The sequence below is a fragment of the Myotis lucifugus genome, unplaced genomic scaffold (genome assembly GCF_000147115.1).
Source record: "Myotis lucifugus unplaced genomic scaffold, Myoluc2.0 scaffold_78, whole genome shotgun sequence".
Classification (NCBI taxonomy): domain Eukaryota; kingdom Metazoa; phylum Chordata; class Mammalia; order Chiroptera; family Vespertilionidae; genus Myotis; species Myotis lucifugus.
In genome coordinates this window covers 2,641,270-2,662,175 of record NW_005871126.1, presented here as the reverse complement: position 1 = coordinate 2,662,175, position 20,906 = coordinate 2,641,270, and positions in this window count along the sequence as shown.

Here is a 20,906-nt window from a genome sequence, read left to right as displayed (position 1 = left end):
TATAGTAGATATAGTACATATCAAAATCCATAATAATGTTTGCGTCTGGGGAGAAAGGAGAATTATACTGGGAAGAAGATTATAGGAACCTTCAATTTTTATATGTAGAGTTTTATTTCTCTTAAAATTGATATGAGGCAAGTATGACAAAATATTAGCATTTTTTAAAACTTATAGTAGATACAGTAAGGGCTTATTTTATATATTCTTTGCACTTCCCTGAATTTTAAAGAAACTATCTAAAGTCACTTTTCTTGATGTTTAATTCATGCTGAACTCTTTCTAAACAAGTACTTTTTATTTAACTTTTTAAACTCTTGTCATTTTTTTTCTTCTTTAAAACCAGAAAATTACTTTGGCATTGTTTAAAGAATGATGAAAATCTTATTTAGAGCTGGGTTGCAAAAATCCTTGCTAATTCATGAAGGCATTTATTTTTTAAACATTAGTTTCAGTCTGTCCCTCAGCCTGTCACATCTTTCTTCAGGGGTTTCTCATAGTCTTCAGACTATTCCATCTGCTCTTCTAAAAGGAGCACATCGAATCAGTTCGTTAGACATGACACAATTAGATCTCAGATGTTCAGTTGCCTGACCACTTGTAAAAGCATATTCCAGAAATTAGGAATAGACCAAAGAACTCTGACTTTTCCTAAGGCTTTTATTTAGCCTTAAGTTAGTGAAACGTGGTCATATTTCTATCCAACTACTTCTTCTGGGAACATGGATAAATTTTGCTCAAAGGCATTCTCCCCACATAGCACTACCACTTGCTATTAATCTATGGTTATTCCTGGTCAAGGCAGAGAGGGTAACCGCTGGTCTCACTTCCTCCCACAACCACATCAAAATGACAGCTAAATTATAGAACAGTCATCACGGAGAGTCACCTGGAGACTAGCTAGACAGAATTCCTACTACTAAAGATGTAAAGAAGAAGCCATCTCAAGAGTAGTTAGGTGGGGGTAGAGATGCAGACTAGGCAGGTTTCACACTCACGTGTGGTGGTTAAGAAACAGGAGGGATGATCTCTCAGGCGTGGAGGTCCATCCTGAGGAGTGAGAGATCTTAACCCCACACTGGACTCCCCAGCTCAGGCTTCTATAGCCAAGAAGAGAAATCCCCATAACACCTGTCTGTGAAAAGCAGTAAGGGCTGTGAATGAGACTAAGGACTTTTGGAGTCCCAGACATTTCTCCTCAAGGGCCCATGCAGAGACTCACTTGCTCAGAAACTCACTTGCTTTGAGGTTCAGCACTGGAGCAGCAGCTAGAAAAGTGCCAGGGACATTTGGGGAGGAGATGAAGTGACTGGCTTCCCCGGAGAAGCTCATCTTCCACATTCAGTCTTAATCACCACAGACAACTTTCAGCCCCACCATAGGCTACTGAGTCAGAATCTACATTTTTACAAGGTGTCTGGGTGATTTGTATGAACATTACAGTGTGAGAAGCTGTGGCCTGGAGCACTTCTTCCTATCTAACCTTAACTGAAATCCGATATGTAAACAATGCTACTCATCACAGAACTTTTAAATAGTTCATTAATTAGTTAAATTTATCATGTCTTTAACAAGTATTATCCAGTGCCTACTATATTTTCAGCACTACATGTGCTAGGAGTTGGGGCTATGATAATAGTCCTTACATCATAGACTCACAGCATAATAGATTTATTAAAACAAAACACAACACAACACTAACAAAAAACATTTTTTTCCCCAAGGCTGTTCAAAGTGATGGACTTTGTGGAAAAAAAAAATCTAACTTAAAATGTTACTCTCCTATTTCTTTTGCACTTCATAACTTTCATTGCATTGCAAGTATTAACTCCCAGAAGTATCAATCTCAGGCTCACATAGAAAAGTAAGCATTATGTTAAAAAAAATTAGATTTTGAGAGTATTTACTGTTTCATGTTCTCAGATTGTTTTTTATATATGCATCTCATCTTCAGTTAGCAATGGTTCTCCTGTTATGACATGGCATATTCTGGCATTTTACTTGTTTCAACAGTGTTTGTTTTTTTGGTGGGGGGAGGGCAGGAAATGATTGTACTTATTTATCAGATCCAGCTAAGCCTGTTTAATATTTGGAGATGACAAAAGAATTCTTCAAGAAATTATCTACAGTAACATCAGGGTGAGGGCCCCAAGGATATAATTACAGCAGACCTAGTGTATTTACATGAGCCAGAAGAACTAATTCTGGTGACTTCAGGAAAAGACAGGGAAGAGCAGTGTAAAGAAGTCGTCATCTATGGGAAAACAGCTGCTGCTTCTGTTGCCAGGGCTGCTGCAGGCCTTTGAAGTCAAAATCTCTAATCAATTTCAGGTTAGGTCTCTTGATCAATATCAAGTAATATATGGGAATTTATGGCATTTCTCTTATTTTTGTGATAGCTTTCTAGTGTGTATTTCAGAACAGTTTTTTTTGGCATATAACTTTATGCCCTATACTGTTATTATGCTTTTTCTAGAACCTTATATTAATAGTTACTAACAAAAGAAAAAATGAAATGTCCAGTATTTTGGCTTTTATTCAGTAGGTTTTGACTATTACTGCCATTGTCTGCTAGAGTTTAAATTGTAACGGTGCTGACCCAGCAGGTTACTGCAGCTTGGAGAAGAGTGAGTAGCATTTGTGTTGCTTATTCAGCATGTTATTTCTCTTTGGAGCAAAGTGCAGTGGCTTCTAGTCCATTTTTAATTGATTTTAGGATGGTTTTAATGACTTATAAAGCAGCATTTAATCCTATACATACAGGTTTTGTTTGCCTCATGAAATCAGCTACTCCATGAAGTTGTCTAAGGTTCATCAGTCTAAAAACACACAATAACTCTTTGGAGAAGAGTCTGTGTCAATCTCTGCTTACAACCAAAATTTCGTATGTGATCATTTGACTTTCAAAAGTTGAATGCCAGTGATTTTATTCTGTCAAATTAAATGTTTCAAAAATTTAAGATATGAACTGTACAAATATAAAGTGAAAACGTGCCAAAGAAGTCATTTATATAGAGATACAATGGATATAATATATATGGATTCTATATATGGATATGCAGGATAATTTCTAGACTACCCTAGTTGAGAGTGGCCTGTTGGTCCATTATTTACTATTCCCTGGGTTGGAGGGTGGAAAAAGACATGGCCAAAACCATAAACTGGTCAAAATACAGACAGAATGACACCCAGAAACAAAAATAAAAACAAGAATAAAAAACAGAGTCAATGAAGGGAAATTTATATTGTTCTTGGGATTCACTTCAGGATTCAAGAAGAGATTGTCTTGGGAAAAAAGAGCTTATAAGGTGAACTTCTTGGACAGTCCTATATAATAAAAGCCCAATATGCTAAGTGTCTGGTTGTCCATCTAACCAATCAAAGCATAATATGCTAATAATATGCTAAAGCCGCTCAACCACTCACTATGATGTGCACTGACCACCAGAGGGAAGACGCTCCGACTGGTAGGTTAGCTTGCTGCTGGGCTCCAGCTGATCAGGATTGAGTGAGATGGGCCGGACATGCCCTGAAAGGCTCCCCGGCTGGCCAACCTCCCGCGTCCCTCCCCAGCCCCAATCGTGCACCGGTGGGGTTCCTCAGCCTGGCCTGAACCCTCTCACAATCCAAGATCCGTCGGGGGATGTCAGAGAGCTGGTTTTGGCCCAAATTCTGCAGGCCAAGCTGAGGGACCCCACTGATGCATGAATTCGTGCGCCAGGCCTCTAGTACAGTATATTAGATTCCACCAGATGAGTCTACCACAGTGAAAAACCTTCATAGATTATGAAAGTTTTCAAAAAGTTAAAAACGTGATTCTCATACAAATATAAGGTAAGACTATGTCAAAGATTTATTTAACTCATTAATGAGGTATCCAAACTGGACTGTCTATTAAAGGCTAATCAGAATTAATGAATCAGATTAAGAATTTAAAATAAATATAATAAATCTTCTCAAAGAAATGAAAGATTATTGGTTACATGAAGCATGAAGGCACAGTTATAATGAAGAGCCCAGTAGAAATACTAGGTATAAAAATTATAACAAAGAATTTCAGTGAGAGAGAACTAGCAGGAAGGTTAAAGGCAAAGAATAAATCAGTAAACTGGAAAATCAGTCTAAGTATATTTCACAGAAGAAATGGGAAATAATAATATAAAAGTAAAAGTTATGATAAGGGGAATGAGAAGTGCCAATATACCTATGGTGGAGTCTCAGAAAGACAGGAGACATGAGGAAACAATGGAGAAATAATGACAAAGGGTTTTTCAGAATTAAGAACATATGAACAATAGTTATATGAAAGAGTTTATGGAGTACAAAATATGATAAATAAGAAAAACCTCACACCTACTGGTATAAAATTTAAGAACATCAAATTCAAAGAGAAAAATGAAATTTAAGAGTTTCTAGATATGAAGAAGATCCACAAAATTAAAAATATCACATTATAACAAAACTTCTCAGTAGCAAAACTGAAGGCCAGAAGACAATGGAATAATATAGTATCCATGTGTTAAAGAAAAATGACCTCAAACTATAGTGTTTTTCAAAAAGCAACTGCTGCCCTGGCTGGTTTGGCTCAGTGGATAGAGTGTCAGCCTTCAGACCAAAGAGTCCTGAGTTAGATTCCAGTCAAGGGCACATGCTGGTGTTGTGGGCTTGATCCCCAGTAGGGGGTGTGCAGGAGGCAGCCAATCAATGATTCTCTCTCATCATTGATGTTTCTATCTCTCTCTCCCTCTCCCTTTCTCTCTGAAATCAATAAAAATATATTTTTTAAAAAAGCAACTGCTATTTATTAAATCCCTGGTTAATGTAACATTTCATTTACTTGCAGATATCATCAATAGCCCTGATAATGCTGTGTATTACATATTAGCATTCTTTCATTACCAATGAAGAAAATGAGGCTCACAGATGTTAAGCAATTTGTTCAAGCTAACAGAAATAGTGGCAGAATGGGGATGTAAGCCCGGATTTGTCTAATTGCTACGTTTGTTCAAACTATAATTTTATAGTCAGCTAAAGTATCTTTTAAAATGCAAGATCATGATATAGTTTTAGTCATGACATGGCCTTAGAATTTTTGACACATAAAGACCATATTTTAAGACTCTTTTGGAAGAAATACCAGAAAGAAAAGAAGTAAGTCCAGAAGGATGCTTTGATTGATATATGAAGTACGGGTTATAAATAACTTAGGAAAATTTATTGTGATCCAAATAAGAAAAGTCTCTCCATAAAGAAACAAAAGTATCCTATATAATAAAAGCCTAATATTCAAATCAACCGAATGGCAGGACCAGTCGCTATGATGCACACTGACCACCAGGGGTAGATGCTCAATGCAGGAGCTGCTCCCAGCCCCAGGCTAACCAAGGCGGGTGCCAGTGGGGGCCCCGTTGAGGGAGGCAACTGAAGGCAGGGTGATCTGGGGGGGTGGGGCCTGCCAATGAGAGGGCTGGTGCTAGCCCCCCCCCACCTATCACCCCACCAGTTGCCTCCCTCTGCGGGAGGTGACCAGTGGTGGTGGGGGGTGGGGCTGGCAAGTGGGTGGCACCAGGCTGGCCAAGGTGGGTACCAGCGAGGGACCCACCCGATTGCCTCGCCAGTTGTCCCACAGATTGGACTTGATTGCCGTCCAGGCCTAGGGACCCTACTCGTGCATGAATTTCATGCACTGGGCCTCTAGTTTCATTATAATTCAGGTAAATTCTAGGATATATCAACATGACCAGTGATGGATAGGTAGGGTACACCAAGCTGAGGGATTTGATAAAATATTTTTTCAATTTGTGGGAAAATGTTCTCCCCCACCAAGCTTTTATTGAGATATAGTTGATATGTAACATTGTGTAAGTTTATGGTATACAGTGTGATGATTTAACATCTATAATAATAAAAGGGTACTATGCTAATTAGACCAGATGTCTTCCGGACATCATTCCAGACGTCCTTCCTGATGAAGCTGGGGCCAAAGAGAAGCCAGTCTGGGTCCTGGGTGCCTGCGGGTGGCCTGATGGAAGCCAGCCCCAAGTCCTGGGTGCCTGTGGGCAGCCGGAGGAGGGAAGCCGGTGAGGCAGCCTGGGACCAGGTGCTGGAGGGAAGCCAGTGCTGGCAGCTGGGGGAAGGAAGGCTTACTCTTGCATGAATTTTTGTGCATCAGGCCTCTAGCACACATATATTGTGAAATGGTTATCATAATAAGGGTACTTAACACATTCATTGCCTTACTTAGTTGCCATCTTTTTTTTTTTATAGTGAGGACTTTAAAAATTTTTTTTAATTGTTTTTTATTGTTTAAAGTATTACATATGTCTCCTTTTCTCCCGACAAGCCCCCAGGACAAGCCCACACCGCCCAGTGTTCGTGTCCATTGGTTATGCTAATATGCACACATACAAATCCTTTGGTTGTTTTCATTCCCCCCTACCCCCCACACACCCCTGCCGTCTCTCTGAGGCTGGACTGTCTGTTCAGAATTTCTTAGTCTCTGGATCTATTTTTGTTCATCTATTTATGTTGTTCATTATATCCCACATATGAGTGAGATCATGTGATATTTATATTTCTCCAATTGGCTTACTTTGCTTAGCATAATGCTCTCCAGTTCCGTTCCATCCATGCTATTGCAAATGGTAAAAGTTCCTTTTTTTTTATAGTAGCATAGTATTCCATTGTGTAGATTTACCACAGTTTTCTAATCCACTCATCTGCTGATGGGCACTTAGGCTGTTTCCAAATCTTAGCTATTGTAAATTGTGCTGCTATGAACATAGAGGTGCATATGTCCTTTCTGATTGGTGTTTCTGGTTTCTTGGGATATATTCCTCGAAGTGATATTACTGGGTCAAATGGGAGTTCCATTTTTAAGTTTTTGAGGAGTCTCCATACTGTTTTCCACAGTGGCTTCACCAGTCCTCATTCCCACCAGCAGTGAAGGAGGGTTCCTTTTTCTCTGCATCCTTTCCAGCACTTGTCGTTTGTTGATTTGTTGATGATAGCCATTCTGACAGGTGTGAGATGGTACCTTGTTGTTTTGATTTGCATCTCTCAGATGATTAGTGACCTTGAGCATGTTTTCATATGTCTCTTGGCCTTTTGTATGTCCTCTTTCAAAAAGTGTTTATTTAGGTCCTTTGCCCATTTTTTTTGATTGCATTGTTTATCTTCCTTTTGTTAAGTTGTATGAGTTCCCTGTGAATTTTGGAGATTATACCCTTATCGGAGATAGCATTGGCAAATATGTTCTCCCATGCAGTGGGCTTTCTTGTTGTTTTATTGATGGTTTCTTTTGCTGTGCAGAAGCTTTTAATTTTGATGTAGTCCAATTTGTTTATTTTCTCTTTAGTTTCCATTGTCCTAGGAGCTGTATTGGTAAAGATATTGCTATGACATATGTCTGCTATTTTTCTACCTATGGATTCTTCTAAGATTTTTATGGTTTCCCATCTTACATTTAAGTCCTTTAACCATTTTGAGTTTATTTTTGTGTATGGTGTAAGTTGGTGATCTAGTTTCATTTTTTTCGCATGTTTCTGGCCAATTTTCCCAGTACCATTTATTGAAGAGACTGTCTTGACTCCATTGTATCCCCTTGCCTCATTTGTCAAACATTAATTGAGCATAATGGCTTGGGTTGATTTCTGGGTTCTCTGTTCTGTTCCATTGGTCTATATGTCTGTTCTTGTGCCAGTACCAGGCAGTTTTGAGAACCGTGGCTTTGTAATATAGCTTGATATCTGGTATTGTGATCCCTCCAATGTTGTTCTTCTTTCTCAGGATTGCTGTGGCTATTCAGGGTAATTTTTTATTCCAGATGAATTTTTGGAGAGTTTGTTCTAGGTCTGTGAAATATGCCGTTGGCATTTTAATGGGGATTGTATTGAATCTATAAATTGCTTTGGGTAGTATGGACATTTTAATGATGTTGATTCTACCAATCCATGAACATGGTATATTCTTCCATTTGTTTATGTCTTTCTCTATCTCTTTTTTCAATGTCCTGTAGTTTTCCGAGTACAGGTCTTTTACCTCCTTAGTTAAGTTTATTTCTAGGTATCTTAATTTTTTTTTGGTGCAGTGGTAAATGTGATTGTTTTTTTAGTTTCTCTTTCTGTGGTTCATTATTGGTGTATAGAAAAGCCATAGATTTCTGGGTGTTAATTTTGTATCCTGCTACATTGCCAAATTCATTTATTAAGTCTGGTAGTTTTCTTAAAAAATAATTTGATTTTATTGATTTGAGAGAGGAAGGAAGAGGGAGGGGAGGTAGAAACATCAATGATGAAAGAGAATCATTGATTGGCTGCCTCCTGCACGCCCCCTACTGGGGATAAAGCCCACAACACCAGCATGTGCCCTTGACTGGAATCTAACTCGGGACTCTTTGGTCCGAAGGCTGATACTCTATCCACTGAGCCCACAACCCAGGGTTGTGCTCTTGACAGGAATCAAACCTGTGTCCCTTCAGTCTGCAGGCTGACACTCTATTCACTTGAGCCAAACTGGCTAGGGCAAATCTGGTAGTTTTTGATGGATTCTTTAGGTTTTCTATGTACAATATCATGTCATCTGCAAAAAATGATAGTTTTACTTCTTCTTTTCCAATTTGGATGCTTTTATTTCTTCTTCATGTCTGATCACTGTGGCTAGCACTTCCAGTAATATGTCGAACAGGAGTGATGAAAGTGGGCATCCCTGTCTTGTTCCTGTTCTTAGGGGAAGTGGTTTTAATTTTGCCCATTGAGTATGATGTTGGCTGTAGGTTTGTCATATAAAGCTTTTATTATGTTGAGGTATGATCCCTCTATTCCCACTTTGCTGAGAGTTTTTATCAAGAAAGGGTGTTGGGTTTTGTCAAATGCTTTTTCTGCATCAATTGATATGATTATGCAATTTTTGTCCCTCAATTTGTTTATGTGATGTATCACATTTATTGATTTGCGGATATTGTACCATCCTTGCATCCCTGGAATAAATCCCACTTGGTCATGGTGTATGATCTTTCTAATGTAATGCTGGATCCAATTTGCTAGAATTTTGTAGAGGATTTTTGCATCTATGTTCATCAGGGATATTGGCTGTAGTTCTCTTTCTTTGTGGTGTCTTTATCTGGTTTTGGAATTATGGTAATGCTGGCTTCATAGAAAGAGCTTGGAAGTGTGCATTCCTCTTGAGTTTTTTGGAATAGTCTGAGGAGGATAGGTTTTAGTTCTTCTTTGAATTGTAAAACTCCCCTGTAAAGTTGTCCACACCAGGGCTTTTGTTTGCTGGAAGATTTTTAATTACTGTTTCAATTTCATCAGTAGTTATCGGCCTATTCAGGTTTTTTGATTCTTCCTGATTAAGTTTTGGAAGCTTGTATTTTTCTAAGAATATGTCAATTTTATGTAGGTTGTCCAGCTTGTTGGAGTAGAGTTGTTTGTAGTTTTTTTTTTTTTTTTTTTTTTTTTTACAATCCTTTGTATTTCTGTGGGGTATGTTGTATCTTTCATTTCTGATTTTGTTTATTTGGGTCCTCTCTCCTTGTTTCTTGGTGAGCTTGGCTAGAGGTTCATCAATCTTGTTTATCCTTTCAAAGAACCAACTCTTGTTTTTATTGATCTTTTGTATTGTCTTTTTGGCCTCTATGTCATTTATTTTTGCTCTGATCTTTATTATTTCCTTCCTTCTGCTTACTCTGGGCTTTTGTTGTTGCTCTCTTACTAATTCTTTGAGTTGTAGGGTTAGATAATTTATTACCATTTTTAAATTAATTAATTAATTAATTAAATTTTTTTTTTATGCCTGTAGAGCTATGAACTTCCCTCTCAGGACTGCTTTCATTGTGTCCCATAGATTTTTGGATTGTTATGTTTTGATTTTATGAGGTCTATTTTGTTAGATATAGGTATTGCTACTCCAGCATTTTTTTTTTTCATTTCCATTCACCTGAAACATTTTTTCCATCCCTTCACTATCAGTCTGTGGGAGTCCTTTGTTCTGAGGTGGGTCTCTTGTAGACAACAGATATATGGGTCATGTTTTCTAATCCATTCAGCTACCCTATGTGTTTTGATTGGAGCATTTAATCCATTTACGCTTAAGGATATTATTGATAGGTACTTGTTTATCACCATTTTTATTCTTTATGCCTGTGTTCCTTCTTCCCTTCCTATTTCTTCTTTTTACAGCAGTCCCTTTAGCATTTCTTGCATTGGTGGTTTGGTGGTAATAAACTCCCTTAGCCCTTTTTTGTCTGTGAAGCTCTTTATTTCACCTTTAATTTTTAATGATAGCCTTGCTGTGTGTAGTATTCTTGAATTCAGTCCCTTGCTTTGCCTCACTTAGTATATTTCATTCCATTCCCTTCTGGCTTGATGTGTTTCTGTTGAGAAACCAGTTGATAGTCTAATGGGAGATTCCTTATAGGTAACTTTCTGTCTCTCTCTGGCAGCCTTTAAGATTCTTTGTCGTTGGTGTTTGCCAATTTAATTATGATGTGTCTTGGTGTCAGTCTTTTTGGGTTCATCTTGTTTGGGACTCTGTGTGCTTCTTGAATTTGTGTGAGCCTTTTCTTTCCAATATCAGGGAAGTTTTCTGTTATTATTTCTTCAAACAGGTTTTCTATTCCTTGCTCAGTTTCCTCTCCTTCTGGCACCCCTATTATGTGGATGTTGTTTTGTTTCGTGTTGTTGCAGTGCTTCCTTAGGCTCTCCTGCTGCTTTTTAAGTTTTTTTTTCCCAGTTGCTGCTGTGTTTGTGTGTTTTTTCCTACCTCGTCTTGGAGCTCACTGATGCGGTCCTCAGCTTCTTCTAGTCTACTATTGATGCTTTCTATTGTGTTCTTTTTTGCAGCTATGTCATTCTTCATTTCTTCCTGGTTCTTCATTTCCTCTTGGTTCTTACACATATTGTTGAATTTGACTTCCGTCCTTATGACCATTGCTCTGAATTTTTTCTCTGACAAATTGCTTGCCTCCATTTCATTTACTTCCTTTTCTGGTTATTTCTCCTTTTCTTTCGTAGGGGGGCTGTTTGTTTGTCTCCCCAGTTTTGCTCCTCTCACAGTGTCTGGTTATGTGGCTCACTCTCTACCACATTGACCAGAAGGCACAAAATACAACTTGACAAGATATGACACAGAGGGAACAAAACACAAATGTATTCACAACACCAGTAACCCCAATAAAGGTGACCGCCAGAGAAAAGAGCGTTAGGGAAGAGAAAAGAGCGCAAAAATGATATTGAGAAAAGGAAAAAGGCTGAGAGAAAAGAAAAAGAAGAAAAAAGAAGGGGAAAAAGTATACGTGTGTGGGGAGAAAACTCCACAAAACAAATAAATAAACCAAATAATGCAAACAACAAACATCCAGGAAAAAAGGGGGGAACTGAATCTGAAGAGGCAGAGTTTATTTCCAGAAAGTAAGGTAAAGAAATTGAATGAATGTAGTCAAGTTCATAAAATTTCTACTTGAATTCATCTAGAATCCACTTTTTTAAGTGGTGTAATGACTGTCAATACAACTAATTAACATAATTTTGGAACTTATATTTAATTCTACAAGACAAGAAAAATGTATGTGAGTAGGGTTAAAAGAAAGTTGTTATTATTTACAAATGATATAATAATATTCAGAAAGAATCCACCAGGATTAACAACAAAAATAGCTGTTGGAAATAATGCTAATAAGAAGTTCAGCAAATTTTCTAGATAAAAGATTTAATAAAAATCAGTAGTGTTCCTCAAATCAGCAATAATCAACTAAAATTTTAATAAAGTGTAAGATACATATCACAATAAAAATGTGCTATGTCAATAATTCAAACTATCAAGGAATGCATAAAATAATTTATAATCCTATTAAAGTACATAAAAGATTATAAATAAATGAAATGATATTCCATGTGGATAGACAAGAGGATTTATCTAAGTAAAGATGTTAATTCTCAATCTACAAACTTAATGCTGAATTCCAACTGGATATTTTAGGAACTTGCCAAACACATTCTAAAATGTATAGTAAAATTAACAAATAGCTACATCAAACTTGAAAAAGATAAAAATGGAGATTCTTGTCCTACAAGATATTAAATCATCTATATAGCTATTGAAAATAAAATAGTTTGCTCTGACTCATGAATAAGCAAATTGACCAGTGGGGTATAAGCTCACTAAAATGGGGAAAATATTGCTAGATCCTTTCTTACACCACTTAAAAAAGTGGATTCTAGATGAATTCAAGTAGAAATTTTATGAACTTGACTACATCAGAATTATGGATTTCTGAAAATAAATGTCAAACTAAGAATGTTTACACAGCAAAAGAAACCATCAATAAAATGAAGACAACTTACTAAATGGGAGAACATATTTACCAATAATACATCTAATAAGGGCTTAATATATAAAATTTATAAAGAACTTATAAAACTCAACACCAAAAAACCAAACAATTCAATAAAAAAATGGTCAGAGGACCTGAATAGATACTTCTCCAAAGGGGACATAAAGATAGCCAATAGATATAAAAAAAAAATTCTGTGTCACTAATTGTCAGAGAAATGCAAATTAAAACTACACTGAGATACACCTCACACTTGTCAGAATGGCTATCATCAATAAATCCACAATGACAAGTATTTGGCGATGATGTGGAGAAAAGGGAACCATTGTGCACTGTTTGTGGGAATGCAGACTGGTGCAGCCATTATGCAAAACAGAATGGAGGTTTCTTAAAAAATTAAAAATGAAACTGTCTTTTGACCCAGTGATTACACTTCTGGGGATCTATCCAAAGAAACCTAAAACATGAATTCGAAAGAATATATGCACTCCTATGTTCACTGCAACATTATTTATAATAGCACAAGGTATGGAAGCAATCTAAGTGCCCATCAGCAGACAAATGGATAAAAAAGTGTACAATGGAATATTAGCCATAAAAAAGAATGAAATCTTACCATTTGCAACAGTATTGATAGACCTAGAGGGTTATATACTCAATGTAATGTCAGTCAGAAAAAGACAAATACCATATGATTTCACTTATATGTGGAATCTAAAGAACAAAATAAATGGACAAACAAAATCAAAATAAATGGACTCAGACACAGAAAATGAACTGGTTTTTGTCAGAGGGCAGGGGCTTGGGGAAGAGCTGAAGGGATTAAGAAGTACAAATTGATTGTAGCAAAATAGTCACTAGAATTTAAAGTGAAACATTTCTATATATAAAAAGCCAGCGACCAGAATGCTGTAGTGACCACAATGACCGGTCACTATGACGCCTACTGCGGCCAGCAAACCAGCTGTTTGTGGGTGGGGCTGGTGGCCAACCTCCTGTGGCCCCTCCCCCCAGCTGGCCCCATCCCCAATGGCCCCCCATCACCCAATCAGCCCACAGTCCTTTCCCACATCTAGCCCCACCCCTAATCATCCCCCTTACCCAATAGGGGAGCAGGGCCAGCCAACCTCTTGCAGCCCCTCCCCCTGCCCAGCTCCACCCCAGATCATCCCCACCCCCAATTGGCCCCCCTACTCCAATCAGGGGCAGGGCCAGCCGGCCAACTGCAGGCGACCCCCTCCCCTGGCTGGCCCTGCCCCTGATTGGCCCCCACCACCCCAATAGGCCTGTGGTTCCTCCCCACAGCCAGCTCTGCCCCTGATCGGCCCCCCCCCACTCTGATTAGGGGCAGGGCCAGCCGGTCAACTGCCCATGGCCCCTCCCCCCGGCTGGCCTAGCCCCCAATCAGCCCCCCCCCCCACACACACACCAATCAGGGGCAGGGCCGGCCAGCCAACCACCTCTGGCCCCTCCCCCCAGCTGCTGTCCCCCAATTGGCCTCCACACCCCATTCGGGGGTGGGGCCCGCCAGCCAATCACCTGCGGCCCCTCTCCCCTGGCGGGCCTGGCCCTCATTGGGCCCAATTGGGGAAGGCTGGCCGGCCAACCTCACGCTGTCTCCTCCGCCTGGCAGGCCCGGCCCCAATCCACCCTGATAGGGGCCGGGCTGGGCCATCCGGACCCCACCTGTGCACAAGTTTGTGCACTGGGCCTCTAGTAGGGAATAAAAAATTATGGATTTCTGTTCAGTAAAGGACATTACAGACAATATTAACAGACATATGACGGGATGGGGAAAAAACCTTTATACCATCTTAAACTGACAAATATTTAATATACAGATATAGAAAGAATTCATGAAAATCAACAAAAAATAAACAGCAAACAAAAAATATGAGTGACATATGAATAGACAATTTACAGACTATAGAGTTCAAATGGTAGCAGGTTTATAAACTCATCTGTAATCTAGGATATTCAAATTGAAACAACAATGAAATACTATTTTTCATATATCAGAAAAGAAAAGGTAACACTGGTGGGTAAATATTGAGGGTTGGCAAGAATGGAAGAGACAGGAACTCCCTTATATTGCCTATGGGAGTGTTAGCGGGCATGGTCTTTGTGGAAGCAGCCTGGCAGTGTGTGGGGAAACAGGCCTCTGGCCTATGACCTGGAGTCCCACTCTCGGGTACATATCCTTTGGGAACTCTATAAAAATGTATAGGGGAACACACTGAGGAAAGATTTTTTTCTCCACTATTTTTGGTAGCTGAGAGCTGGAGGTACCACCTCTGTGGTAGATTGAATTACTGCTCTCTAAATTTCATTCATCTGTAGCAATGTAGCAATGTATGCTGTCCACCCCCTTGCCAGAGCTCAAAGTGGACTGGGCGGACTTCTCTCTTGGCTTTAAGTTAGACCATGTGATTTATATTCACACAAAAAACCTCTTATGTAAGTGTCCACAGCATCTTTATTTGTAGTAGCCAGGAACTGAACTAACCAAATGTGAGTGGCTAAACAAATGGTGGTACATTTATACCATGGAATATTATTCAACAATGAAAAGGAACAAGCTATTGATATATCCAACAACCTGGATAAACCTCCTGAGTTAGATTGAGTGAAAACAACCAATATCCAGAGGATTATATACTGCATGATTCCATTTACATAACATTCCTGAAGTGACAAAAGTATGAAACTGGAGAACAGATTAATGGTTGCCAGGACTTAAGGAGGAGATGTGGTTAGGAGAGACGTGGGCGTGATTATAAGAGTACATTGAGACACAGATTCTTGTGATAATGGAAATGATCTGTGCTTTGACTCTATGAATTTCAGTATACTCTGCTCTTTCTCCCCAGTCTTTGTTTTCTTGCCCACTCACACTACCCAGGAAAATGCCGATAAGGGATCTGGCAAGGACATGATTAGTCCATGGTACTAACTGATGGAGCTATTGTGTGTTCGGCAAATACATTAATGGGATTTCTCTTACGTGTTGAGTTTGTCTTTTTGGATTCTTCCCTTTGGGTAATACGGATCTAAGATTGTCTCTACTTAGCTTGGCTATCACTCTTTCCTTGTTAGCACACGAGTCATTGGATGGCTAAGGAAAAACTTTGTTGTGAGGTCTATGATAATGCGTCATTGTCAAGGACAGGGTGGAGCAAACTCTGGCCTGTGAACCCAAACTGGCCTAATGCTGGTTTTTGTCGCTACAGTTTTATTGGAAAACAGCCACTTCCATTCATTTACATATTGTCCGTGACTACTTTTTCACTACAATGGCACAACTGGTTAGTTATAATAGAGATTGTTCAGCCCCCAAAAGCCTAAACTATTTACTATCTGGCCCTTCATAGAAAAAAGCTTCCGGATGCCTCATTTAGAACAGTTTCCTGAAGTACAATATATAGAATACGAATTCCAAGGAATATTAATAGTTTTTACATGAAAATAAGCTCCATGGTTAAATAAATTTGTGAATTACCATGGTTACACAATACAAACACATTTTTCAACTATAAATCTCTTTACTGCCTTAAATATATATCTAATTAATATGTCCTTATTTATTTATATATTTAAATAAATTAATGTAAATACTTAGATAAATAATAAAATATAGCTAATAATTGAATAAATTAATAACATACATTTAATTAAATACATAGGGTGATTTGTGATTTTCAAAGAGATGCTAATGGAGTATTCAAAGTTTTCCAAAGGCACTTGACCGTATACTTCTTTTGACATGGATTATTCTATGGGGCTAGTGATCCATGGGACATATCCTGCCATATTCAAGTCTGCATTGCTTAAACTGTTTATCATCCAAGAAGAACGTATGATTCTTTGCTTACATTACACATAATTGTTTAGGGTCAGATCCCTAGTTGGTAATAAATAATGTGTATTTTCCCAACTTCCTCTGTCATACTCCATTTTATGGATCTAGAGGATGTGGTTGAACGTGGATCTCTGAATTGCTCCCAGGTTCTCCTTTGCAGTAGATCAGACTCTGAATCTGGCATATGCTTAAACATGAGTTCCTCCAGGGAGATTTTCCCGACACCCTCTTCTCCCCATTTCACAGTAGATTAGGGATTCCTGCTATTATTGCATTATAACATTTTCGTACTTTATTATTATTAGTGACTTTTTTTGATCTCTCATTTGTAAATTCCATGATGGCTAGAAGCCTCGTTTTTGTAGTACACATTGTAGAGAATTATTAAATGATTGTTGGATGAAGGATTATGGTGCCTCTGCAGCCTGTTGGCCTCTGTTGCTTCTGCAAGTCACAGCTTTTCTTCTCCTGTGTGCTCCAGTGCCTAGGACTGGGCTAATGCTGTGGTGTCTTTGATCTTGTCATTTAGTCTCTTTCCGGGGTGCTGGGGCCCTGCTCTTGAACCTCAGCAAGGTGATAAGGCCCTTGCTGTGCCTACTTTTCTTGGTCCTATTTCCTGTTTCCCAGTGAGTGTAATTAAATGGATAGATGGCCTTAGATTAGAAATGATTGATCTTAAAACTTCCAAATATCGAGGGTCCCCTGGATTCCATTCACTGTGCTAGGACCTTGTACCATCTGTTGCAACCCTAGTGCTGACAGTTGGCTAAATCAAGATAGAATTCACCACTCTTTCTGGATGTTTGCCTTGCTTGACTGCTGGAACCCCTGCTATTGGCTGGGCTCATGTCTTGGCCCTGGTAAGTTGGTGTTGCACAAAACTCCTGGCTTTCTCACTCTCTTATTTTACTCAAGAAACCACTGCTTGTCTATTCTTAGTCCACCCCTAAAATAATAATGTGAGAAAAGAGATCAGACTTTCTAAACTTATCACTGCTGCCTTAATGGAATCTTCTTTCCTGCTCACTCCTGGAGGTTGTGACTCTCAGGTTCAACTACGGTTATTTTAGTGAATGATTATACACTTATGAATTCAGGATAAGTCAGTTAAACAATCCTGGCTTATAATTAAGAAATTGAATCACAAAACTTAGTCTTGGGTTAGAAACAAAGGAACTCTGGAAAAAAATGAATAGGGAGCCTGAGAAAGATTAGATTAACTTTTATTTTCAATGCAATATCTTCAAAACAAACTGGTGAAGTATAGATTTGGGAATAATTCAATTAAATCTGTTGATATTTAAAAAGAATAAAGAAGTAGCAGTATTGTGAGTTACTTTATTGATAGATATTCTGCTACATGTTTAATATTTAACTTATTTAACTTTATTTTTTTTGCTATATGAACTCAACCAATACTTCAGTGATGGACCCAGCTTAAAGGCATTATACTTTCATAGAAAACTTCTTCTGAGGCTTTATTTTTTGAATCTATCATTAAGACCAATAAGAATTTCTTGTACCTATTGTAGCCTTAGGAATATATGTTGGACATCCCTGGCATGACCTGTATTCAAAAATTTATCCTTAATTCTTACCAGGGATTTGAGACTATATAATAAAACAAAGAAATTATGAAACTAAAAGGCTAGATCAGGGTCAAGAGCCCTGTGTTAAGTCCTACTTCTGCCCTGAGTCTCAGCAACTACTATGGTGCCAGAACAATTTAGAAGACCAAGAAAGAACTACATGTTTTAATTAAATAACACATGGCAGAAAGCGCAAGATACCAGCTTGGGTTTATCAGGCAGAACGAGAGCTATCCTTGTGCTAAACAGACAGGCACCGAGGAAAAGAGAGAACCCGAGAGACAAGTCTAAAAAAGCTTGGGAGCTATTTAATACAACATCTTAGGATGAAATCTAACGCTAGCCGTAGACGTGAGGGGAGCCACATTTGATAAAGGCAGCCTGGTGTAGAATAATGATGGAGTAAAGTAAATGACACGGAACTATGACAAATTCAAAACCCAACTGGAAAATTAGGAAAGAGAATGAAGTGTCGTGTATAATGACACCCTGACAATTACCCTCGCGCAGCGGGGCATGTCCTGACACATTTACCTATCCTGGTGCTGCAGGCGCTGGTGTCGGCTTTCTGTCTGCACAATGAGTCTTTGTGCACCTCTGCGGCCCATTTTCCATCTCTGTGTCTCTGTCGGGCACGGGGCTTAGAATGGCTGGCTTCTGTTACTTGTCAAAAAGGCATTCAGGAGAACAGACACTGGAGGACCCGCAGGTCAGTCGCATTCGTATTTTTCTAAATGAAGACAGAATTTTTAAAAAATGAAAATTACTAATATGACAAGCCATTTATGAAAATTTACAAGGAAAAAACCCTGAAAAAGAAACTGACTCCTAGGCCTAGACAAGGTGTCAACTTTGAAGATTTTTTTTATCCTCCTGTATACAAAATTACAGAGAAAAACAAAGCAGCAGGAGGTCCAAACATGTCAATCAAACAGGAGACAGCACATTCTAGACTGGGAATATAATTAAGTAGAAGATATAAAAATAGGATTTCCCAACCTGGCAAGTGGAAATATAAACCAACTGGCATAGGAAGTGTGGAGAGGATATTCCCACTCCTTTGGGATAACTATAGACAAATTTGTGAAGAAGTAAAGATGGGGGAGGCAGGTGAAGAAAATCTATTAAGTGTGTAGAAGTGAAAAGTTGCCAAGATCTGAGACAAGCCTTCAGCAAACTAATTTCGGGGCAAAGGTACTGACATTTTTGGTAAAAGATGAATAAGAGAGCATATTCACAGTTTATCTGATGTAAATTTAGCTGCTGATCAAGGAGTTCGCCCCTCTGCTTGAAAGAAAATGAAATATGCTCACATCTCGAGAAAATATTGTGTCACGTCACCATCACCATTAGTATGGAATGTGAGCCACTCTAATGTAACCTGCAGAAATCAGCAGTGCGGGCCCTGCCTGCTTTTATAGACTTGCGTTCCACGCTGCAGTTTGTTCTGTTAATGGTATCGACAGCTATCCTCCTTCCCTCTTATATTAATTGCATTTAAAAATAAGTACAGATCTGTGCATTGTGTTCCTTAAAAGAGGCTGGGATGAAATGCAAAAAGCTGTTTAATAAAATATAATAAAAGTATTTCACATTCATTTCTCAACTGTAATAAGTGGAATTACAGTGGGAGAAGGAAACCTCTCACAGCTGGACAAGCCCTAAGACTCTTTTCGTTATTCTCCACTTAAAACTATCAATTTAGAGCTGTCCTATGTATTGCCCTGTGAATTGAACAAGGCTTTTCAGTCTTTAATTAAGGGTGAAAACTCTTTGAACATCGCAGCATTCATCTGTTCATGTGTGGAAAGCCTGGTGTAACAAAAGAATTTAATCAAACTACAAGCCTAATAGAGACTACATTGCCTGAACTAAATGATGTTATTGCAGTCGCGGCTCATAGTTTTACATTTAAAAAAGCGGGTCAGAGTGTTCATTCATCTTGATTAGCAATGCCAACCTAATTACTTCTGGAGGAAACAGTAATTAGCTAGAGTCTCACCTCATTAATCATGACATTCTTGTAGCAGACTATTTTTATCTGATAAATGGCTTGGATTGGAACAAGGTGTATATTTGAATTCTAGTTAATTGTACACAGCTTGCTGCATAACATTTCACATTTTTATCATTTAACTACTTCCTTTCTGTGAACCTCTCGAGGAGCCTTAGTTAGTTACTTGCATTCTCATAGTGGGGGAAAAAATCTGACTTAATGAAAGGGTCAGTTGTTCTTGTTAGTTAACGTATCAGAAATGGCGTCTCAGGGAGGCAGAGGAAAGGATGAAAGATCTCTATGGGTAGATTAAGTCACTCAAATTACTATGGGACTGATACTTACTGTAGAGTTTCTGCAGTCAATTCAAAGAGAATGATAGCATTTTATAACTTGGCATAGTAGTTTCCATGTGGTCCATAACAATCACGGACGACGTGCAGTGCTGTTATATATTAGGCAGGGAATCATAATAAATTTAGTCAGATTCTCAGTGTTCCTAAACCAGTGCCAAGGAGTACACCATATTTAAAAAGTGGTAGTAATTGGAATCCACAGTCTACTTAGCTATGGGCATTCTTTCGTGAAGTTATACGGCTCTGACCACTTCTCTTTCCCTCAGCCTTGCACTTAAAAGGATTAAAACATGTAGTTAATCAAAGCATCGTATTTGTTGCTTTACCCTGCTACCTTTCCAATTTATGAGTCTTTCAGTGGAGCCGGAAATGAACATCTTTGAATACAGAGAGAATTCTTGATTTGTGTCTTTTAGAAATGTAGGATGCTTGGTTGCAACGAACAGCAATATCAGGGTATTACTAGCAGGGACTATTAGTAGTGATTGCACAGGATGGCCTCATTTATCTTTGCTCAGAGTCAGGCTCCTCAATCTTGCATTGCTAACCAAAGAAGAGTGGATCTAGTTTCTTAGTGCTGACTCACACTAACCAAGTTTAGGAAGACTATAAAATAAGAATGCCAGTTTAAAAAATTTCAGTGAGAAATGGCTTCACATACATGGACACAGGGTTAATGTGGATTTTCTCTATTGTCCAGCTAGACAGAAAGCAAAATAGCAGTTAGCCAATTTAACAATAGACAATGTGAAATTGTGGTCATAAGGACCAG